Source organism: Lissotriton helveticus, chromosome 4_1, assembly GCF_964261635.1.
Source record: "Lissotriton helveticus chromosome 4_1, aLisHel1.1, whole genome shotgun sequence".
Classification (NCBI taxonomy): Eukaryota; Metazoa; Chordata; class Amphibia; order Caudata; family Salamandridae; genus Lissotriton; species Lissotriton helveticus.
The window spans coordinates 1,367,429,585-1,367,449,426 of record NC_136063.1 but is presented as its reverse complement, the minus strand read 5'-3'; the positions used below and the strand labels follow the sequence as shown (position 1 = coordinate 1,367,449,426).

The 19,842-nt window shown below is 40.5% G+C and overlaps 1 protein-coding gene across 1 annotated transcript in view; it reads right to left on the bottom strand.

The window, feature by feature from the left end:
- Positions 1–19,842, bottom strand: part of GMPR (guanosine monophosphate reductase) — a 429,723-nt gene that overhangs the window by 10,807 nt on the left and 399,074 nt on the right. The window lies entirely within an intron of this gene.

Sequence of the window (19,842 nt, the reverse complement as noted above, 5' to 3'; positions counted from 1 at the left end):
ATCTCTCATGAAGAAAGGCATCAGAAACTCAAAAGTGTGTATCCCATCACAGAGTTAGATAGGGAATCATGGAATCTTGCAATCCAGCTGCTAGTCTAGGGATAAGCACTACTATAAACATAAGAATTCTACGTTGCAACATTTTCTTTCTTCTTCTTCATCCTCCAATAGAATTTCAGTAAACTCTTGGTAATAAACAAACTCCCCATGTTCACAGGTTGGTACAATAGGTTTTCAGACATTAGACCTTGAAATGTTAAAGCTTTAATGTTTTGCGGTCCACACAGTTCTTCCCATGTGTCATCTTTCCGGTCTCCTTTCAGTGAGAACTCACTACCAGTTGTCTAATACATAACAAACACCTATTCACTAGCTAACAGAAGACTTCTGGAAAAGTACAGCATTTAAAATTAAACTAGAAAATAATTTGCAAATGACTATTCAATGTGGAAAACAGGCCTTGCTGCTTTAATGCATTATTTTTCAGTTAACATGTCATTGACAGGCTAATTTAAATCAGCACTTTTATTCATTTGTGGGTATATAAACATTTAAGTATGATTACCCACTACAAATTTTGCATTTAGCATAGTTTCATTTAAACGTACGCTTTACACATTATTAGTTAAAGCATTTTGTGTGCAAATTAAATTTGCGTCAACACCTTTATATGTAAAATTTCATGCAAGAGTGAAGTTGTGACTGTAAACTCAACAAACGTTGAAAGCCTCAGTACTTTACCCAACTTTGTTTAGAAGTACTTTTGTACTGAAAGGGTCTAGAAAACATTAGCCCAACAATGGCCTCTGTTTTTTAACTACATGAATAGTAAAGGAGTTAAAATGGTTTGTGGTTCATTAGTGAACATGAGTGTTATTTGTTTTGTTACAATGTGCTTGTCAATACTAGTTCACCAAAGAAGCAATTTCTGCATAGATTTGCTGGCAGCTGATCGGAAGTGACAAGGTTCAAACCAAACTCCTATTTCATGTTCCAAGGGAAGAGAGACTAATTCATTCAAGAACGGTTCTGGGGAAAATCATACTAAGTTATTTCCAGGGCATCTCCCATGAAGGATGGCATATTGACCATATAATTCATTGTAAGCTCTGCAGATAGAGTCCCTTGGCCGGTGTGCCCATCCATATATCGTTTTGAATAGACTTTTGATACCATTTAAAAATTTTAAGCTCATGCCATCTCAAACCAGTTTTTTTTTACTTTACGAAAAATTCTAATATATTCCACAACTTCATTCAACCATGTGACATGAAACGCAATTCCGGGAAGTCAGTGCATTTGCAACCAAATAAGAAAAAAATACAACTGGGGAAATTATAAATTAGTTTCTCAATTCTAGATAATGTAATACCAATTCTAGATTTTACACTGATGGTTGTGAATCTGACAGAGACATCAAACACAGAAAGGGTCTGTCAAGTGAATATTACAGTAATTAACTAAAGCAACTAGACAGTATAAAGCAATGAGTCCTTGGGCTATCCAGTTGGCGTCTTAGTGATGCAGGGTTAGGGAAAGAGAACTGAATTGCATTTTTCATTAAATAGCCCCTTTAATGCTTGGGGCTGTAAAAATCAGAATTTGCTGTTCCTCACTGCATTTCTGACTGCCAGACTATTTCCTGAGGGCCCAAGAAACTCATAGGCACCAGGGCAGTCCTTGTACAAATTATTTCCTGCTGCATCTTGTCATTGTCAGGCACCATTTTATGCTTTGATTTTGATACAGTAGCAAAGTCAGAGTCAAGACTTATTTCTGGACGACGACACAGGCTTAGCTACAGGAGAGAAGTAAGTATAGCTCAATAAATAATGTTATGTCCAGCAAGTATTATACCTTTCAAGAATATTTGGTTAAATAGTATAGTGTCCTGCAACGGCTTCCATAGGTAAGTGTATTATTACAACTTTGGGAGATTTTCAGTTGAATCATCTAATTAACGGGAGCATGCACGGGGGCACAAGCGTATCCTTGTATGCAGTAAGATTGGATTGATGTAGGCACTGCATACCTCCCCAGTGGCGTAGCAAGACCCATGGCTTCCCTTAGCTGTCCCTGCGTTTGCTGCTGCATGGCCACACTGAAGAGCAGGGGCAGGGGGAGGTGCTGGCGAACCCTCTGATTGCCATTGCTGCACCGTGGCAGCCGCATTGAAGAGTGGTGGGCTGGCGATTGCCACCCGAGATGGTTGTTAAGAGCAGGGGGAGGCTGTCGCCCCCAAGACTCTTGTCAGAGAGTGTGCATCCTTTCCAGCGTGTGCTTCAGCACTCTTTCCAGAGCTGGGCACAAGATGCCAGGCAACGGGTAGAGAGCTCATCTTTTTATTCAGGAAAGAGAACATAGCCATGCCCTTGGGTACTTTCATGTCTCGCCAACAGGGAGGTTTAGATGTACAGACAGCTTTAGCTGTCTGTTGTCGAGCGACCTTTTGTGAACAATACCATAGAGTGGCCATTGCTTATGATTTATCAGCCTGCAGAGGTATGGGTGCTTGGCATGGAGGTTTGGCCAGAGGCCATGCATAGTAAGAGTTGGATGCTCATAGAGTATTCGGTGCGGGGTCTGGAGTCAGTGTTTGTGAATCCATTCTAAGATCTGGGAATACTGCAAAAATATGAAAATGTGTTCTTGGTGTACTGCCGCTGTGGATGGCATTGCTTGGCCAACAGCTACCAGTGAGGGCTGGCCGCATGTGGCAGGGTAGAAGAAAGGTCCGGCCCTGTGCATCGAAGGAAGTGCTGTGTGGGTGTTAGTCACCCGTGATGAGTGCAGTGCTGAGGGTGACCAGAGCCCAGTCATTTGTAGCATAATTTGTAATTACTTAATTGTATTTCAAGCTAATATTTTAATTTAAAATATTAAAATAATTTTTAAACACTATTTTATTAAAGATTGTGGGTTTTTGGGAAATGGCCCTTTCGGCAGGGTCACTTCAAACTTTTTGCCTTCCATCTTCCCTTTTTGCTGAAGTGTTTTTTGTTGGCTTTAGGACTCAGGGCACTTTACCACTGCTAACCAGTGCTAAAGTGCATGCATTCTCTGGGCCGGATTCACATAACTAACTTAAGACAAAATCCTAAACTTACTACCATTTTGGTATTCACAGAAGTTAGGAGTCCTAACTTTAGGACTCCTAAATGCCTTCTGTTTATACCGAAAGTCTTAAAGTTAGGATTTCTCTCAGTTTAGAAGTCCAAAAGTTAGGAGTCCTAACTTTACTACTCCTAAACTGAGAAAAATCCTAACTTTAAGACTTTCAGTATTCACAGAAGGCATTTAGGAGTCCTAAAGTTAGGAGTCCTAACTTTACGACTCTGAAGTCTCCTCCACTTCAAAGGCACAACTGGGTATAAGCACAATAGTAGAAAAACCCTTAGGCAACTAAAGGTCAGTGGCAATTAACAGACCATATAAATTACAGACATGATGTAAGCAACTCAGTGTAAACAAGTGCATTTAAAAATTCATTTATTGAATACAAAATAGTTAAAAACATTTTCTGGTATGTGTCATGTACCTTATTTTTAATTTCACATTTAGGAATTTCTGTGGTTTTTTTGAGGAAGGCGTAGTGTACGCTGAAACGCGCGTTGAAGATCCATCAACTAGCCATTTAAATCATCAGTGTTTACATTCTCTTTGATTCAAATAACACATTTTTGTATAAATTTGTGTCTTCATTGTTTCTTGTTCATGTTTGTCCATTGCACTGTGTACCCTTGTGAATTATGTGGGGATATTATAATGTATATGTAATCAGTTGTCTGATGACACATTAGAATTTTTTTAAAACTAATTTGTATTAAAGAAATGAATTTTAAAATGCACTGTTATTTACACTGAGTTCCTATTACCATGCCTGTAATTTATATGGTCTGTTAATTGCCACTGACCTTTAGTTACCTTGGTGTTTTTTCTACCATTGTTTATTTGCCCTGCCCTAGGATTCTACAATTGTTGCAGGGGGGCCTTGTTATTTAACTCTGACAACTGGGTATAAGCATTGGACTTCAGACACCACCAACTCACTACACTTCTGGACCTGTTGATACTCTGCCAGGAAGAGGGAGTTCTGTGCTGCTGAAAGCACTGTCACTCTACTGGACTCCTGCTTTGCTGTGCAGACTTGCTGCCTGCTGCCCTATTGTCTGGAAGCGAGAAGGACTGGACATGTATCTCTTCAACCCAGAACCAGAGTGCCTCCAAAGGCTTGTTGTCCTGTCTTCAGTTTGTAGTCTCAGGGACATCAATGACTATCAACCCATCTACCTACAGCACCAGGAGTCTGCCATCTGAGAGTCTTGCCTCCTTTGCTCCTTGCATCTCGACCTCGATGCAGCTGTGAACCTAGGTACTATTTCAGCTGTCCAAGGCTGGTCCCTGTATCCGCTCTGCGCTCCATCGCAGTCGGCCTGAACTTTTGAATTTGAACCGGTCTAGAGCGACCGGATAGCTCCAGTTGGCGCTTTATGCTTTTAAGCACTACATTTCAGTTTATTCTTAAAAAGTTCATAACTCCGGTTCTACTTATTAGATGTTTGTTGTTGTGCTCTTGTTTTGTTAATTTAATTAAGCGTAAGCTTTTCTGACCAAGTGTGGTATTTTTTTTTGTGGTGTTTGCTCTTGTTTACTGTTAGGAGTATTGCACATATACTTTACACATTGCCTCTTACTTTATGCCTGCCTGCTCTGTGCCCTGCTACCAGATGGTGATCAGAGTTTAATTTAAAGTGTGTATCTGACTTACTCTGACTAGGATTGTGGTTCTTGCCTGGACAGGGTGCAAACCTCTGCCAACCAGAAACCCAATTTCTAACATGGGCATAATGTGGGTTTGGTTGGACATTTTGTATTAAAAAAATATTTTTCAATTACATAAAAATTTAAATATGGTATATTAAAATGAACAATAATGCTCTCTGTATAAATATTTTATGTTACAGGGATTTTTTTCAGTGTGTGTTTGTTGTAGGTTTGAATTTGAGGTATTCTATTTAAAAATGTTTTATTTTTCTAAACATTAAGTTAAATGTGAGAATATTAAAAACAAAAAATATTTTTACATTTTTTTTTTTATAATACTTCTAAAATGGTAAATGGGCAACACACAAGCAATGTACCCTTTCCTCAATGTTTGTTAGACTGGGGATCTATGACATCATATTGACAGACAGAATATGGACATACAAAAATATCGAAGGAAAAATATTGACATAAAAAATATCGAAGTTCTATCTACATAAAAGTAAGTACAAAAATATCGGAAAAAAATATCGTAGTACAAAAATATAGAAGTAAAAAATATATATTTTTAAATGTATTAATAATGTAAAAATAATTTAAAAATACATATAATTTAACAAATTATAGAAATAAACATTAAGACATATTTAAAAAATAATAACTAATACATATACATTTAAAATAAATTAAAAACTCTACATATAAATAAATATATATACTTACTCCACATATTGCATCAGTAGTGAAAGCGTTGGATCGCGTAGGGGAAAACATTACTATTCCCACTCCAGAGGGTGCAAAAGTAGGGAAAGCGCTGGATAGCTTAGGGGTAAAAATTACTATTCCCACTCCAGAGGGTGCAACAGTAGGGAAAGCATTGGATAGCTTAGGGGTAAAAATTACTATTCCCACTCCAGAGGGTGCAACAGTAGGGAAAGAGCAGGATAGCGCAGGGGAAAAAATACTATTCCCACTCCAAAGGGAGCAACAGTAGGGAAAGCGTTGGATAGTGTCGGGGTAAAAATTTCTATTCCCACTCCAGAGTGTGCAACAGTAGGGAAAGCGTTGGATAGCGTAGGGGTAAAAATTACTATTCCCACTCCAAAGGGTGCAACAGTAGGGAAAGCGTTGGATAGCGTAGGGGTAAAAATTACTATTCCCACTCCAGAGGGTGCAACAGTAGGGAAAGCGTCGGATAGCGTAGGGGTAAAAATTACTATTCCCACTCCAAAGGGTGTAACAGTAGGGAAAGCGTTGGATAGCCTAGGGGTAAAAATTACTATTCCCACTCCAAAGGGTGCAACAGTAGGGAAAGCGTTGGATAGCGTGGGGGTAAAAATTACTATTCCCACTCCAGAGGGTGCAATAGTAGGAAAAGCGCAGAATAGCGTAGGCGTTATATTAACATCAATTACATATTTTTTTAACAAAAAAAGATGTAATATTTTATTTACAAAAATATATTACTAAATACCAAATATTTATAATTAATATTTACTTAAATAACCAAGAATTACTTGCCACGCTACTCCCCCTTTAACACACAACACACTACACATACAAAAAAACACAATTAATATAAATATCAATTAATCAATTAATAACAATTAATATTATTAAATTGATGTAATTATAAATTAACTAATTGACAAATATTAATTACAATTAATAATTAATTACCAATTAATAATTAATTAACACAATATGTACAGGAATAAACAATATTTATTAATACATTATTTATAATTATTATTATAAAATAATTTAAAAAACGAATTACAAATTAATTAATTAACAATTAATAATAAATACCAATAAATAAATACAAACTCTTTAATTAATTTAATTTAATTATTTCACACCCAATTCCCCTATAAACACACAACCCACTACACATAAATAAATCACACAAAAAATGTAATTATCATTTAATCACTTAATAATAATTAATTATCAATTCATTATTAATTAACAATAACAAAAATAAAGATTATTACTACATTAACTCTAATTCATGTAATTAACTAATTAATATTAATTAATTACCAATTAATTATTAATTAACAATTAATTATTAATCAAAAATATTTAAAAACATAATAATTAATTAATTATAATTAAATTACTTCCCATCCTATTCCCCTATAAACCCACAACCAGCTTTGATACTAAAACGCAAAATGTAAACAAAATTACTAATTTCTAAACATACATTAAAAACATGTTTAACAAACATATAAAATACATATTAAAATACATAACACTAAATAAAATTTCGATATTAGTAACATACATACCTTAAAATCGATATTATGTCCATCGATATTATTGCACATCGATATTCTATACCATCGAAATTAAAACATTGATATTATTGTATATCAATATTTTAATTTCGATATTTTGTCTCCCTACCAATAGTAAATCTGCCCCACTCCCATAAGTATGCATTTACCCCAAAAAATGTTTGGTCTGGAGTTAGAACAGTAAATACTGCCACTCCCCAGGCAGTGTATATATTTTCCACAATGTTTGTTGGACTGGAGTTCGAACAGAAAACATGTTTTGTGCTGGATATATACAGGGAAATTTAGACAAAGCAGTGCTTTACATAGCTTGTCATAATGTCAAGTCCAAGGGACACTTCATTGGTGGTACATGGGAGTTCTCATACAACCACCCGAGGTTTGTGGCACAAAACGCTATCAACTAACAATAGTTGACATGAATTTATGCCAACAAACAGTGGCACTTTGAGGCAGACACTAAAAAAGATAAATGTTTTTACTTTTCTGACTTTGCATATGTGCTGCACTGTACAGCACATATCCGAAGTAATAACGTTTTAAAGTTTGTTTAGGCATGGTACTTTGTACTGAAAAGGTACCCTTTCAGTATAAAATCTATGCTTGATATGATGTAGTCGCCTTTATACTAGGGAAGGACACTGTCATTTCTTAGTAGATATAAGGCTGCCCTTGCTCTCTCCCTCTCACGGTATGCAGCAAAGCTACTGTGGGATTCACTATGTGAATTGTTTGTAAATCTGCCACAATATCTAACTGTGCCTCACTCAATGTATGCTTTTCTCCAAATACTGTTGGTCTGGAGTTAGACTAGTAGCTTGTACCTCCTCATCCCCCAATGTATAAAAGTTACACAATGTTTTATAGACATGAGTTATAACACCACATCCGGCTCCTATAAATACACTTTCCCCAACTTTGTTGGATTAGATTTAGAACAAACCCCCCCCCCCCATGTTTACACTTTATCCAATGTTTTCAGACTGGAATTAGAATTGTATGTGTTTGTCCTCTAATATATGTGGTTTCCTCAATGTTTATTGGAGCAGATTTTGAATAGTAAATCTGACTCACCATCCCCCAACGTATGCACTTTCTCAAATGTTTGTCACACTGAAGTAAGAATAGTACATCTGATCCCTTCCCCAATGTAAACACTTTCCCCAAGTTTTCTTGGTTTGGAGTTGGAATAGTAAATCCTATCCCTTCCACATGTACACTATATGCCCAACGTTTGTTAGATTGGAATTACAATAGAAAACTTGACCCCTCCATGTTCACACATTCCCCAATGTTTGTGAGACTGGAGATTGAATAGTAAATGTTAACCCCAACAGTCCCAATGTCTGCACGTTTCCTGTTTGTTAAATTGGAATTAGATTAGTAAATCAGACCCCCCTCTATTGCTTGCAGTTCTTCTGTTAGTTGGACTGGAGTTAAAATCATATATATGACTGCATCCATGCATGGATATCCCCTAATATTTCCTAGATTGAATTAGTAAATCAGATAACCACACACACACACACTGTATGTTTATCCCTAACACTTGTAGGATTGTAGTTACTGTGGTGTATTGAATCGTTTCTTATTTTTTATGCTTTTAATTGGAGTTAGTTATTATTTTTATTTCATTCGTTACATATTTTGAAGGTATTTTATTTGAAAGTTTATGTTTAAAAAATGTGTCTGAGTTTTGTAATCATATTTTGTTGTACAAATATTGTATATGTCTTTTGTTACGTGTTTTAGTATCTGATAAATATGAATTATGGTAATACATTCAAGATACATTTTTTTACAGCATCACGCAAGGGTGGCCATAGCATCAGGAAGCGTAAGCTAATGTGTGTGGTAATGCATGCACATACTCATTACTGCGCTTGATTTTTAGGCTTGCCAATGCTCTTCAGCGTTGCCAATAATCATTTTATTTTATTTTTGCATTGGCAAAAAGCATGGTAAAGCCAAAAGGTGAGGCCTATAAGCTGTACCAATTCATGTGCAGGTGTTGATTTTTTCAGGTCACAGGTAGATCTGTAAGAATATGTTCTTATTAGTAGGGGGAACACACAGAGCTTCTCTGTGCTATGTTGAAGAGTTAGTTGGTCTGAAACAACCTCACTTACAATAGCCTATGATTGGAGGTATGAAAGAAAGGAGCAGCTCAGTGACATGCAGGGAAATAAATAGAAACAGCTACCAGCAAGGATTACAGCTGCCTCAATGGCAACCCACAGCTTGGGGCAAGACACATGTAAGGTGGCAAGAGTGCACCAACTCACATGTACACATGAACATGATATGCATAACCACTTTCACCTAGTCAGGAAATCCACCATGAAGGGCCAACAGGCAACTTCTCAATCCTGGAGTGCCTACTGAACAGCTATGGCCAGCTGCCTACCTAGACGCAATTTTCTAATGGGGATGGCAGTCAACCGTATTGAAGGAGGCTCTCTTTGTGCTGTCTCCATCGCCAGCAGAGCTTACCTCTCAGACGTAATGTAAGGTACCTACCAAGAAACTAGTGACAGGAGTCCCCTGCACAGGAAAACATACCTGGTCACTGAGAAATGGCTAAATTAGGAGCAGGGCACACAAATTTACTTTGCGAGGGACTTTCCATTCTAGCCTCAACTTCAGAAGTGCAGTGAAACAGGAGCTGGGAGAGTAGGAGGTACCCAGCAAATATCTATTACCTCAATACCCTCCTGTTAGGGTGATTCACCCAGTACAGAAACATGGGACATACATTTGGGATTCAAAATCTGCTTAACATTGAGTTTGGTATTGCTTTCACTTAAAGTTTGAAGCAGACTGACAAAGTTCAGCTTTGATAGATGGGGGTAGATTTTTTTAACTTTACTCCATCTCTCCAGCAGCCTGCCAATAAGTATGACCACTGAGATTGCTGGTCTGCACCCTGAATACAGCAATTAGAATATCGATGGCACAGAATATTGAGGACAAAATATTGAATCCAAAATGTAGACAGGTAAGTATAGATTTTCTATACCTAACTCCTCATATGTGTACCTATGCGATATATTACTGACTGGCAGTCGCCAGTAGGTAGTTATAGTTAGGACCTAGTTTCAATACAAAGAGCGTTTTTGATTTGCCAATAACTTTTGCAAATCTTCGCAAATTTTTCAAAACTAATGGGTCAGTCACGTCAGCTGTTGTCTTGAAATTTTGGAGTGATCTGTCAAGCCGGGGCAGAGAAAAAGGGGGAGTCCCAAAACTCATTTTTTTCCATGTTAATTTCCAATAGGAAACGTTTGACGCAGCTACAGCCTGAACTGCTGAATGGATTTACAACAATTTGGCAGAAACATAGCTCTTGGTCCAGAAAGCACACTTTTTGTTAAATGCTGTAAATCTGTTCAGTAGTTTCTGAGAAATGTAAAAATTTCTTAGATATACAACTGAGTCCACGGAGGATTTGTGAACCCTCATGATCTTGTGCCTGAGATCTGACTGGCTGGCAACGCTTCAAATCAAGAAGTGTTGGGAGCCATGTGGTAAATAAATAAATAATACCCTATTTTTGACTAGACATATATCATAACAGATAGCTCAATAAATAAGAGTCAAGATTCGAGGTAGTAGGAGTTTTGCAGGTTTAATACAGCATAAGGACAGGAACAGGACAACCTGCATAGGAATAGGATGACAGGGCCCAGCAGCTGCTGGGGCTGGGATGAGCGCGCTGACTTTTAATAACAATACATGAGCATATATACATAGCGCAAACACATAGCATTACATTGCAGTAGGCGTAGCAGTGGGTGGAGCAGAAGGCGTGACGCGTAGCAGTCGCGAAAGATAAGAGTAAAAAGAAGGTGTAACTCAGACATGTGATGCAAACGTAACAGAATATGTCATGAATGGGCGGAAACATAGGAGGGGGCTACCTAAGGAGCCGGGACCTCTAACCTGATGGTGCGCGCAAACTGGCAATGACGTGTTACGAGGAGAAGCTGGGGGCTATGAACTCTGTGCTAGGAGCAGAGACTAAAGTCTGGAGGGTCGGAGCGACATGTACCTAAACCCTATCTAGTATCTGATGTTTAGGGAACATGTTGATATAAACTAGAAGTCATGAGGGGAAAAGCTAATTGACTCTAAGACTAGAGCATGCATTTATTCTACATGTAGTGCGTGATGAAGAATATTAAATGACCATTAAATACAGTATTTCTCTTAATATGGAGCCGCATAGGCTAGACAATGACGGAAACTATTGATGTAGTTCAGTAGCTTAGGAATGCAGAGAAGGAGGACTAAACCGATAACGGGAATCATAACATAGTCTTGGCAGACTCAGAGACTGAGCCAAGCTGCACCGGGCACTGCGAGGCAGGAAGTAAGTGAAAGGTCGAGGATACAGGTGGGGGCTGTATCGCTCCTCAGCGAGGCTTCAGGAGACAGGAGCTGAATCTGATGTCCGGGCCCTGTTGAGGCCTGGAAACGGGGACTTTATAATGAAATAACGTGCACACTGAGAAGCGTGGCAACATTACTTTACATAAGCCTGATATTCGTAGTATTCACGGGGACTGGAAAATGACATACCAGAGGTGGACACAACTGTAATTGCGTCTTGAATCGGACATGGGGAATAACATATGCATATTGGTCATGCACACATAACATATGATGGATGACACGTAGGGACACAGAACATGACAAAATTTACTTTTCCACATTCCCTCCTTGTCACTACGTTTCCATCAGGAAACATCAATATTCATGATACCATCTATCATTTCATACAGTACCATTTGTTCATCTCGAATTGTCTTGGAACGGGATTTAGAACGGGGCTTGGGACTAGGAATACAAGAGGTAGCACACATGCCGCAAATCGCAGGGCCACATTGTATACAGAGACAGCAGCTGAATATGATCGCTACTGCGATACCTAGAAAGGACAGGACTTTCCATCCCCAGGCGGAAATTATATTCCAGAACCAACCGGACCATGTCCAGGTGCCTGGATCCTGGTGTAATAGATGGGCTATTTTATGGAGTCTGGTTATAGCTGAATAAACAGACGGCGCGTTATTTGGAATGAAAATGCAACAACTGGATCCGATGACTCTACAGGCCCCGCCCCTATCGGCCAGTATGACGTCAAGGACGAGACGATTCTGGAGCACAACAATTCTCATAAAGGATTGCTCTTCGGTTAAGTTACCTAGAGCGGAGGCAGTCTCATCTACTACAGCTTCAAGGGTTCTTGTTAACCTACGGATTAGCTTACTGTTTACAACTGTACCTAAATAAGGGAACACACCTTTATCAATATCAATGAATTGCTCTGCAGCAGTTTCAGTATAGTCGACAATCGGGAGGTTTCTCTTGTGTCTAGTATGTACTAGGAAGGAATTCCTATGGTAGTCAGGTGGGGCTAGGAAAACAGGTGGCAGTAGGAAGGCAATGTAACAGGTTCCCTCCCAATCGAGGGGCAGACGAACATATGCAGTTTGACCACAAACAAAATAAGAATGACGTGAAGCTTTAAAAATAGATTTCCCACTGTCACTATACTTGATAATAGTAGTACAATCACTATGTCCTACGTGTACAGAACCATTATTTCGGACACATAATTCGCCTTTGACTGGTAATACTGAAATAGCAGGTGAGTCTGGAGTAGTATCAGACTGAACATTCAGGACCATGAAATTCGAAGAATAGTTACCTAAATTATACACTTCATTTTCTAGATCTAAACCTGTTCTGTGGGGGAGACCTTGCTTGTCTGGGAAACATGTGCTGTTAAGAAAAGACATATCTGTTAAGGATGACGTTAACGTGGACCATGCTCCACATGAACCATTATGTGAAAAAGGATAAGGAAAGAGTGGCAGAACTCCCTTTGACGTCTGAAAAGGGGGGAGTCGACCACACACCCAACAATTAGTGGCATTGCTGGTCTGGTGTGAGTAATGTAACATGCGGATAAATGTATTGTTACGCATAGCGAGGCGGTATGAATATTCGTGAGGAGGCAGATCACTAAACGTGTGCTCTACTGTAACATTAGAAGGCTTATTTACATGAGGAACTGGAAAACACAGGAAAAATGCGTAACTAGTGCAGGAAATCATTATGCTGATGAATAATATGAAACTTAGAAAAACGATACATCGAATTGAGTTTTGACTGACTCTCTCACTATGGGGGTCTATTTTATACATGTCAGAAACAGTCTAACCGTTTCACCTAGGGGAGGACTTATACAATCAAACTGACTGACTTATTTTACTAGACCTTAGCTTTTGCTTATACTCCTGCTGCGGAGTTTTCTCTAACAGGGGAGGGGTTGTGTCAATGTCATTTGCGGGACAGTCCTTAGGAACAATGTTTTGACAAGTCTTGATATCCTGGGAAATGTTCTTAGAGACCGGTTTTAATCCGTAGAATTTCTTGACGTGCGAAAGGTGCACCCAGCCGCGGCGTCCTTCCAATTTCACAGCTGTACGGGTGGTGAGGAGGACCTGACGGGGCTCCTGCCAACGTGGCTCCAGCGGACTTGATCTGTCAAAGTTCCGGACAAGCACCATCGAACCTGGAACGATTTCATGCGGTGCCACCTCGGTATTGTCTGGAAATGTGGCGGCAACCTGTGAACGACATGAGTTGAGGGCAGACATCAAGGAAGCTAGGTAATCTGTCAGCATATTACATGAAACATCAGTAATACTTCGGGGTCTAGGAGTACCCCACATGTTAGGGGGGCGGCCGAAAACGACCTCATACGGGGACAGACCTGATCTGGAATGTGCGACCATGCGCATATAAAACAAAGCAACTGGCAGAGCTACTAGCCAGTCCACACCCTTATCTTTACATATTTTGGCAATTCGGATTTTCAGAGTCTGATTATGTCTCTCGACTAGACCGGCTGCTTCAGGATGGCGTACACAATGAAACTTCCACTGGTACCCCAACAACAGGGAAACGTGCTTCATCAGTTCAGATGAGAATGGCTGACCGTTATCAGAATATACGACTCTAGGGAGTCCATATCGAGGGAAGAATTCACGAACCAACTGCTTGGCAGTGGTCGCGGCTGTGTAATCTGGGACTGGATATGCTTCTGTCCATCTGGACAAAGCGCATACAACTACAAGAACATACTTGAAACCTCGACATCGCTCCATCTGAATATAATCCATCTGGAGGACCTCAAAAGGGTGGTCAGGAGGCTGGAAACCACCTTGTTCCACCGGGACACTTTTACCTGGATTAAACTGACAACATATCATACAGGTACGGACTTTCTGCTTAGCTGCAGCTCGTAAATGCTTGTTGAACCAAATGTTCTGGATACTGTCTAACATTGCTTTTTCTCCTAAATGTGCTGGACTATGTACGGTATTAATGATGACTTGAACCATAGAGTCGGGGAGAAACCATGTGGTTCTACCCTTTGTTAACCATCCTTGATCTGTCTGGACCCCTCCTTGTTCAGACCACTTCTTGGTTTCATCGGGAGTAGCATGTAACTGGATATCTATGACATCTTGAGTAGGGTCCTTAACTGTCATACATGTAGTCAGATCTGGAGTGTGTGTCATGTTAACTGGACTGTCTAGAGCCTGTGCTGTAAGCTTGGCTGTGCGATCTGCTAGATCATTACCTTGAGAAATAATGTCAGTGACTTTCGTATGTGCTTTGCATTTCATGATAGCGATAGATGTCGGTAAATGTATTGCATCTAACAGAGCTTGGATAAGGATACCATGCTGAATCTTGGTTCCATGAGAAGTCATGAAACCTCTCTCCTGCCAGAGCACTCCAAAGTCGTGTACAACTCCAAATGCGTAACGTGAATCTGTGTAAACATTAACTTTCAGGTTCTTGGCGTGTATACAGGCTTGTGTCAGAGCAACTAGCTCTGCTGCTTGAGCGGACAGGGTATCAATGCGGTGTGTCTTAATAACTTCAGTATCAGTAGTCACTGCATACGCGGCGACTAGTTCTCCTGTACTAGTTCTCATACATGAACCATCCACATAAAGTGTCAGGTCAGGATCTGGTAACGGAATGTCTGTCAGGTCTTGTCTTGGCTTTGTCGTAATGTTGACTACTTCCACACAATCATGTGTGGCAGAATTTGAACTAGCTGATGGTAACAGTGTAGCAGGATTCAGGACGTTGCAGCGCCTAATATCTATGTGTGGTTGGAACAGTGTCAATTCATAACCTGTTAAACGTGCAATTGTCAAGTGCTGTGTTTGTGTTCGGTTTAAAAGAACTTCCACGGAGTGTGGGACTTGTACTGTCAAGGAGTGTCCTAAAACTATGGAATCACTTTGTCTGATAGCTAGTGCTGTGGCTGCAACTGACTTGAGGCACGCAGGCAGAGCCTGGGCGACCGGATCTAATGTGCTAGAAAAATAAGCACAGGGCTTGTATTGTCCTGCTTGATCTTGTGTGAGAACAGATAATGCTGTACCTTCGCGTTCAGTGACGAAAAGTGTAAAAGGCTTACTGTAGTTCGGCATAGCTAGAACTGGAGCTTGGCATAAAGCTTTCTTTAACTCGTTGAAACTAAGTGTATGTTCAGATGTCCAAGGGAGGACAGTCGATACGGCTGCCTCCTGTGTCGTTAACTGTATCAGTGGCTTGGCTAGAAATGCATACTGGGGAATCCATTGTCTGCAATAAGAAGTAAGGCCGATAAAGGCACGTACCTCCTTCTGGGTCTTGGGCTGAGGAAGACTCGCTATCAACTGGATACGGTCTGGTGTCAACTGCCTACCCCTCTTGGACAGTAAGTGTCCTAAGTAGACCACTTGCTGGACACAGAATTGAAGCTTCGAAGGGGACACCTTGTGCCCCATCTCGGCTAGGAAATACAGAACCGTCAGTGACGCTCGCTCGCAGTCACGTTCAGAACGGGCTGTGATCAGTAGATCATCGACATACTGGAGCAGGGCAGTGTCAGTTGGCATGTGAATGTTGTCTAGTTGTCTCTTGAGTGCTTGACTGTAAATACTAGGGCTTTCTGTGAAACCTTGAGGAGCGCGTGTGAACATATAGCTCCTTCCATTTAAACAGAATCCGAAAAGAAACTGGCTGTCTGGATGAATAGGAACACTAAAAAATGCGTTCTTGAGGTCTATGACAGTGAAGAACGTGGCTTCGGAATCAATGGCTGTCAATAGGGAAGAGATATCTGGGACAACTGGGTACTGCGGAATAATACATTTATTAAGTTCCCGTAAATCAATCACTAATCGATATACTGGGGGTGCATTTGGATCAGTACGTTTCATGACTGGAATGATCGGAGAGTTACATACATTGGAGTCAGTTTCTACAACTACTCCTTGAGCCATGAGCTCGTCTATAATTTTGGATAAGGCTGCTACAGCCTCGGGTGGCAATCTGTACTGTCTGATTCGTGGTAACACTACACCTGGTTTGAGAGTCACACGATGGGGTGTGATTTGCATGTAACCTACATCAGTTGGACCTTGCGCCCATAAATGCTGCGGAACATTAGACAGTCTTGAATCAAAATCTCGTAATACATAGTGACCCTTAAAGTCACGTAGGAACAGACGTATTCCCTCTGGGGAACAACATATAACTGCACCTAACTCTTTCAGTGTTTTAATGCCTAATAGATTTTCTGGACATGACTTAGTAAGTAACAGATCAGTAGTGCGGGACAATGGACCTACTTCTAGAGTGACTGGCTTTGAAATCTCATTAACGATAGGCTTTCCTGAAAATCCAAGGGAAACATTTCTTGAGCCTGAGAGCGGAGCCCCTGGAACTTCGGCATGACTAATTGTGGTCCTACTTGCCCCTGTATCAATCAAAAACTTTCTGTCTTTCCCTAATACTTGACTGTGAACATAGGGACCTTCTTGATCTACAGGTATCTCGATGAGAGGCAAGCCTACCTCCCTCTCTAGGCTGTTTCATGAATATGGCTGGTACTCTGGATACTCAGACTGTGCATACTGGTACATCTGCGATGTAACATGCTGTGTTGCAGCGATAGGCTGCGGTGCTGTAACTGTCTGTTGTGCATTCTGTGGCTGAGGAATCTGTGAAACTTGTTCCTGTCTAGGCGGACGTGGTCTTTCTTTAGTCTTACCAGTAGCTATGTTATGTTTCAGGACTGCACACTCATTTATAAAATGACCTGGCTGTTTACAATAATTGCAGTTCCCTTTAACGGGTGTTGCAGGATGACTGGCTTGATTCGGACCCCTCTTCTGACTGTCTTGAGGAACAGATTGTGCAACTAGTACTTTCATTTTCGTGTCTTTCATACGTTTTCTCTCGTGTTCTTGCTCTTCCCTGATTCTATTCTGGTGGTACTGGAGCATCTGGAGCATCTGGGACGGAGTATTTGCTTGCCAGGTGCTTTCGACTTTCAAAACTCGGTTTTTAATTGGTGGACTTGAATTCTCGACTAATTTGGTAACGAAAAGGTGAGGGTATGACTCACTACTTGTCTTGAGACCACTGTTGATACTAAAGCACTTTTCAAACCTAGAATAAAAATCACTAATATCTTCATCTTGTTTCTGTTTACAGGCTGAGATTGCATCCCAGTCTTCTTTTCTCGTTGTTAATAATCTGGGTAAAACTTGAATTAATAATTCTGGTAATTCTTTACATTTCTCTCCAAGACCAGTACCTGGTACACGTATCTTATCTTCTGCTTCTAGGACTGCCCAATCTATCTTTTTCTCTCCCACCTCCCATTCTTTTTCCTTTAGCTTTTCATACACCCCTGCGGGCAGCAGAACCTTTAACATTTTAATGATATCTGGGTAAGTGTATTCTCCCATACGGAGCATGTCTTTTAATTCTCTATGGAACCCTGCTGGATCTTTATCATGACAGGGAATTAATTTCTTCATTTCGAGGAGTTCCATCTTTGTGATCGGAGTGTATACAAACACTCGCTGCATTTCGCCACCCGCTCCTCTGACTGGGTGGACTTCTCGTAACGGATTCTGTCTGTCTATGTAGAATGATTTACTTTCTGGGGGTGAGACATGAACAAAATGCGGGTTCAAGAATGTTCTATATTTATGACGTTGTTCTAAAATGACACTAATTAAATCGGTACCTAGACCTCTCCATCTATACTGGAGTAACTCGTTCAGGATATCATGTAACGGGCCTGGATCAGAATGTTGACCCTCATACAGAGTAATGAGGTGCTGAATCATATACATACCCACCAGTCGCTGCTCGGCTGGGGGCAATTTCAGAAACATTTGTGCCACTATTTCGTCTGGAAAAGTGGTAGAATCAGTAATCCATCGGACTGCTGATCGGACTAGTTCTTGTTCATGCATAGTACTTAACTCACTATAACCGATTCGTGATTTCAGAATGTGATCGGTAGCTTGAAATACTTGTTCTAGGGAACCTTGTTCTGGTGCTGAATGATGGAAAGTTGACTTGTGTTCTAGACGTAAATGGCGATCTGGAAATCTAGGTTTTCCTACATACGCTATTCTGGCAGTATTCTCATCCTCTTCCTCTTCAGGATCAGAGATACTTTCTTTCTCGCTTACTTGGGCTGCTTTACGCTGTTCGTGTATCTTTATTATTTCTCTACGGATTTTCTTGTACATACTTTCCATGGCACTAATGGTATTGTGCTTACCCTCAGCTATATTATCACTCCACTTTGTTAGAGTTTTCATTTCTTCCGGGTCTTTAGACGGGTAATCCTGTTCTCTTATTAGACAGTTAATTAAGAACTTTAATATCATACGCTGAATCTCGGCTTTCCTTTGAGACATGGCATCACTAATACTTTGTGGGTCATCCCCTGTACGGATGAAACGATATATCCTGTCTAGATCTTCTTTCATATTCGGCAGGGTGACTAGATACTCGGTCACTCTCCTTACGCGTACGGAATATAAAACCATATTAAACTCGCCTGGAACTGGGTCATAGACACATTCGCCAAGGGTTTGCCTGATCTCTGCAACAGACTTATTACTCTTAGGAGTACGCTGTGATGCTTGAGCATGTAATTCGAGTGCTGATAAACGCTTGTATGGCGGCGGGGTTTGAGGAAGACCTCCTCCTGCGGCCCCTAAACTGGAATCATCAACTGATGCTTTTCGTCCTGGCAGGGTGGGTAATTGTAACGTGGGCTGGACTTGTATGGCGGGCTGACCCAGGGGGGCTGTTAAGGGCACCCCGGTGTCTGGAGGAGCAGGAATTACCTGATTTACAGGGACTGGCGGAGCGCGAACAGGATTTGCATATTCGGGGACTGTGTCGTCCAGATAGGACGAAATAAAAATATCAGCTGCGGTCGGTTTGTGACGTAGCTTGGTCGGAACTAATGGTGGCGGGAAATTACTGGATGCCTCTGGGGTCGCTTTTGGCAAGCCCTCAGCAAGAAGAGGATACATACCCTTGATGAGGGCATTCCTCTGTCTGTCTAATTGCTCAGTTCTAACTCGTTCACCTATCTCGATTAATTCTCTTTCTTGGGCTCGTTCTTGGGATTCTCTACTTAGTTCTGACTTTCTGATTTCTTTTTCGGTTCTCTTATGAGCTTCTTTGCGCCATAACTCGATGGCATCTTTCTGTGATTGTCTGGCCTTCTTTTTCCATAATGCCTCCTCTACTCGCATGATGCATTCGGCATCCCATGTACCCGATACGGGCCACCTATACTTTTCTTCTAACTGTTTGGTATATTCTACCCATAAATCTAGATACAATATGGCGCTTATGCCATGCTTCTGAT